Source organism: Vicugna pacos, unplaced genomic scaffold, assembly GCF_048564905.1.
Source record: "Vicugna pacos unplaced genomic scaffold, VicPac4 scaffold_19, whole genome shotgun sequence".
NCBI lineage: Eukaryota > Metazoa > Chordata > Mammalia > Artiodactyla > Camelidae > Vicugna > Vicugna pacos.
The window spans coordinates 8,318,983-8,324,701 of NW_027328740.1; the positions used below are offsets into that span (position 1 = coordinate 8,318,983).

At 33.7% G+C, this 5,719-nt stretch overlaps 1 long non-coding RNA gene across 1 annotated transcript; it reads right to left on the bottom strand.

Annotated features, from left to right (window-relative positions):
- Positions 1–2,463: 2,463 nt before the first annotated feature.
- On the bottom strand, positions 2,464–4,033 carry LOC140693225 (uncharacterized). The gene is made up of 2 exons (XR_012068949.1): positions 3,816–4,033; positions 2,464–2,744 (listed from the first exon to the last, which is right to left on the bottom strand). It is a non-coding gene; the product is annotated as an uncharacterized lncRNA (long non-coding RNA).
- Positions 4,034–5,719: the final 1,686 nt, after the last annotated feature.

Consider the following 5,719-nt stretch of genomic DNA (forward strand, 5'->3'; position numbering starts at 1 on the left):
ATGTATATGCTTCAGTCCAATTCAAGGGTTCAGTGGCCTGGCCCTAGCATCAGTTCGGGATTCAACGAACAGGTAACAAATTTTATACTGGGAGAAATATAATCTACCTCTCCCTGATCGGAAGAAATTCTGGTGGCTCAATGGAACTCTTAATTCACAGAGATACTGCCAGATGCAGAGGAATAATTCACTGATTACTCAGCTAAGAAAAAGTTACTGCTTAACAATCCATCTTCACACACACACAGTGGTAGACAGATTTGCAGTATTTAGTGGGAAGAATTCAGTCGGCCGATCTCATAATAATTTTCAAAGCACAACCCCACTTTTGTAATTTTGCCAATAGTCTAGATTTCCCTGGTAGAAAACCACAGATGGACAAACAAACAAAATTCTTCTTTAGAATTTCTAATTTTGAAAGTAAACTGTAACTTTTGACTTATCAGTATAGAACCCTGTTAAGATGATCATGGTAAGACCCATTGACTGATAAGAGAGCTGGAAACTAACTATTGAATCAATCCATCTGAGCCCCAGAATGCTAATGTAAGCAACAACATAGCCACCATCCGATTTGAGCTGACAAATATAAAAGTTTGATGTTTCTGTTGTAGGAACAACCACTGCTGTCCAGACACAGTTCTCCTGCTGCAAGTGGGCTCTTTTCTTCTCTTGGTAAAGGTCATATTGCTGGGATATTGCTAGAGATTACCCTGGCCCATTTGCCCATTCTCCATATTATCAAAGGCTTTCTTCACAACTGATGACACATTTTTCAGGACTCAAAGTGCCATTCAATTATTATCAGCTGGCACTGGCAGCATGATTGTGAGCAGAAGCCTAAGGCTCCCTGACATTGCCTACAATTTTTCCAGCATTTCAGTGCATTTCACATTCTGAAAATGCTTCACATTTTATTTTAAATTAATGGGAAATTGTCAAATCTTCCATGAATATTTCATATTTCCTAATATCTGCAGAAATTTGGTATTCTTGCAGTTGAACAAATTTTTAATTCCACAACCCTCACCTCCTTCTAGTCCTCACATATAAGATTGCAATTTTGTTACTGAATATGACCACCACATACAAGGGTCTAGTACCTATTAGATACTCCCTTGGTAAAGGTTAGAAGGGGGAAGGTTTTGTGGGTTGTACAAACGTTCATTAAAGGTTTGCAATGGCACTGTCTCTTCTGTACAAAGCTCTGATTCTAAGAAGTAAATTAAATAGAAGTCAGGATAGTAATTGGTATGGGGAAGAAATTCAGCTATTTTGGGGTGGGTGGGTGATGAAGAGACAGGAAAAAACCCAACAAATGAGAATGGAATGCTTTAGTCCTCTGGAGGCATGAATTAAGAAGAAACTCATACTTTGTCTCCTGGACCTGCCTCCAATTACTGTCTTGAATGACTAGTATTTGGGCTATGAAACGAGCTACTTTGTGGTGAAGAGTAAAGACCATAATGAAATATTTTGAAAACCATGAGAGTTTTGTTGTTTCAGGAAAGTAGATTTTGCTTAAAGTCAACATGTATTTTTCATTCACTAAATACTAAAATGCATCAGGTGGCATGTGCTTTGCTTACTGTGCTGGTATCCAAGTTAGACAAGGAATGGGGAATAGACAGAAAATATTTGGAGGAGGTGGTTTCTGTGCTGACACTGGGAAAGTGTAAGTAGGTAAAAGGAGGACACCGAAATTCCAAGGATGAGCTGGAGCCAAAGTGTTGAGTTTGCAACTTAAATTGTTGACAAGCATTTGCCTGGATGTATCTCTAGATACAGTGAAATGTAAGGATATGCCAAGGTAGTCAGTTGCCAGATTTATAAATAAATGACTAAACAGAGTTAAGTTTGTGGGCTAAGAGTTTTTAAGGAATTAAGTGCCACCCTGAGGATGTAAGAATGTATTTGGCTGGAACATAAAAGCAAAATAAAGTATTGACTAGAAAATATAGTGTAGAATCTTGAGGGCAGGAAATTAAAGCACCAACTGGAATGCTTTGAGAACAGCACAAAGAAGACCATAGATAAAATTACTTCTTAAATTGTACCACATGCTGAATGTGCCATCTGAGACTACATCATGTGAGCTTTATGATTCCAGGGATGACATAAGAGAAATCATGATACCTGGGCCAGTTCCTGCATTTATTTCCAGTTCCAACCTATCCTAACTTAACACTTTTAATTCTTTCCAGGATGAACAAGAAACCACTTAGTAATTTTCCCTCTCTCCATGTTTTAGTCTTTTTCCAAATTCTTCCATTTCTTCTTCTTCCTTACAAGAAATTATTTAAATTTACTCCCATATTTTTCCATCAAATGATCATATCAAATATCTATTTTTGTGTTTAAATGGTAACTTAGTCTCCCATTTAACTCTTAACTCTATTTAAAATAAATAAGGAAAATACAGATACAAATCTATGTTTATTTTTCAAATAAGAAAATTGCAGATATTTGTCGACATTTGCCAACATCAATTTTAATCTTTGTTATCCTGCATAATCTGGTAGTCCTATGGTAGATCAGTTGTAATTTGATTGACGTCCATAAGCTGAAGATGGCTGATGAGTTGGCCTTGAAGGAGAGTTAGCTGATATATCAGCTATCACTGGCACTGGAAACCGTGTGTTGCTCCCTGGTTGAAGCTGAGAAAATCGACCTTCATTGGCAGATATGTTGTGATATCTATTTGGAAAAGTAGAAGGCTCCAACATCTGTCCAAAATAATTGCTCTGTGTGGGAGACAAGATGCTGTACTGAGAAGTAGAAGTTGTAGCTGTAATGAAGTTCACAACATGGCCATTTGCTTCAGTGTAGCTGCTTTGGGAGTGCCCGTGGACAGTGGTCAACTGATTTAAAATAGCACGTTGATCCACAGCAATTTGTTCTGGTGGTCTAACTGACATTGATGATGGAGGAGAAAAATTACCTCTGATCCGGGTAGTTGTATCACCAATTATGTGGCTAGTAGAGGGCTTTATTATTAGAGGCATGTTTAAATTTGCAGAAGGCAAAAATGCATTTTCTGCACTAGTGTCAGTCACAAAACCAGAGTTATGATTATCCACATAATCCCCTGCTTAAATGTGCTTCTTCTTGAATTCTTCAGCCAATGAAGATATCAGAGGGGCATTTTTAATCCCAACTCTTCTTTTAATTCTCACTAAAAGCTAGGGACAAACTAGTTTAAAATTTGGATAAAGATAGAACTGCAGCTAGACCCAAAGGAGAAAGATTTTAGTAAAATTTAAACCAAAATACAAGACTACAATAAGCCTAACCTATAAAATCTCAGATTTCAAGTTTACAATGCAAAGATAATATTATCAAAATGTGAACATTGCTGACAATATTTTGAAGTTCCTTATTTGGAAAATACACATTTAAATAGTATAGTCATCAAATTTAAGGGTTAGCATTTGCAGTAACTGTGAATGCCACTTTTAAAAAGCAGCTTTAATAACTTTATTTAGATTTCTGATAAGATTCATGGTTGCAAGAAAAGTTTCTCATAATCTTGACTACTTAAGACACTGACCTAATTTTTTAGAAAAAATAAAGTATTTTAGCCTTAGTAATTTTATAAAATTTTCAAAATCTAGCTTTACATTTACATTACCATAGATTGGTGTACAAAATAAAATTTTATATATAAGTTACCAAGCGGTAACTAAAATATCGGAGTACCTTGCTTAAAACAGAAACTACTTTTTCTTCTGCTAGAAAGACATCTATACAAGCAGATCTTTGAAAATTCTGCCACTCTTTACTAAACCCATAAAGTTTAAGCTGTGTAACTTAACTTTTCATACTTCCAGTTTCAAATATTCTGAAAGAGGCGTTTCTTTCCAAAACTTCCTTCTTAAAGACATCTTCATCAATCACTATGGAAGTTCCATTATCATCCCACAAGATGGATTTAAATTGGTCACTCCCAGGCATTTTCCAGAGTTTTCTTGGAAATGCCAGAAAACAAAAATCATTATCTTCATCTGGTTTAGAGACACAATATTTGTAAAATGTTCTTTATATCAAGAATTCTTCAGACAAATTCTGAAAAGCATTTTCTTCAGTCATAGACTTCAAGTCCAAGTCATCAGAGAATATTTGTTCACACAATAGAGATCTACTGGAGTTTACTGAACCAGTTGATCCATATTTATGGGACACATCTTCAAATTCTGATGAAACTTTTGCCATTTAAATAACTTTTTCTACAGCTACATTTCTAATCTGTGGGATTTTGAGCACTGCAGATTCAAATGATGCTGCAGCAGGCATGTAAAGATAAACTGCTAGGCCATCATAATGGTTCTCACCCTGAGTAGATGTGACATCACAAAACGACTGGTCTCCTAGCAAATCAAGTGAAACATTCAGCCACTGTTTACTTCTCATTCATTTACTTAAAATGAAGCATATATGATGGTTACTTTTATAGTGTTCAGTAAATATTGTCCCCACAAAATCTTTTTAAATAATTTAATTTTGGGGTCTATGAAATAAAACCAATCTGCAACCTTTTGTACACAAATTTATACCAGATTGGTGAACAGAGTATAAATAAAGAACAAAATATATAAAATAATTTTAAAGTTTCAGAATTTAAAGTGAAACTTGTGTAAACTTGTACAGAAAAGGTATACATATTTCATTATAATTTGTAATTAATGTGAAACTAAATTTGATTTGGAAATGGAAGTAGTTATTTATCTGTGTACTTTACAATAAGTAGCTCTATATTCAAAACATGAGCAGAATAATTATCAGCTTATTTGGTATGTTTATAAATAAATGGTAAATATTTATGAAATAAAACTAGATTAAAAAAATGAATCAAATTTAAGAAATCCCAAAGGGGGGAGTTTTTGTTTTAAATTGTAATTCAGTGCTCTATGTAAAACAAAAGTAATTTAGTATTCTACTTTAAAATTAAAAAAGAGATAATCTTATAGTATACTTACTAAAGTTTATTTTTACCGTTCTTTCATTCAGAGGTTTTTCAGTCCCTAGAAGTAATAAACTTTCTTGTCATCTTTATAATCCATACTCTTGTGGATTCTGTTAAATATTCCAAAATGATGTTGATAAATACACTTATACACAAGATCCTGGGTTCAATAAAATGTGCCTCCATTAAGGAGCAAACAAACAAACAATGAAAAAACAAAGAAATAACAATATATGTGGGTTGGGATGGAAAATACCAGGTAATGCAATTTAGGAAGCAATATGTTTCTCAGTCCTGAAACAGCTGGCAATGTTACTATAATGCGGCATTTTAAGGCAAGTGTTTTGTGCACCAGTTGTTAATAATAGCTATGTTCTGTATCAGTAATCTGTAGTAAATCCAGTTCTAAAAAATTTGTATTATTTATTTAGATATAAATTCCAATAAGCATAAGCCAAATTCAAAATGAGTCATAGAATGTTTCAATAAATAAGTGTTCACTCAAGCTACAATGTAAATTTTTCCTTCAGTATGTGTATATTCCATTCAAAGTAAATATTAGCAAGCTGAATTCATGGCATATTATAAGTATTATAAAGTATAGTTAAGTTGGATTTAGTCCTGATTCATAAATTTTATTTAACGTATGAAAATCTATAAATGTGATCCATCCCTTAAAAAACAAAGAATTGAAAAATAACAATCTCAATATATGTAGGAATATTTTTCACAGATCTGATCTTAACATTTTTATAA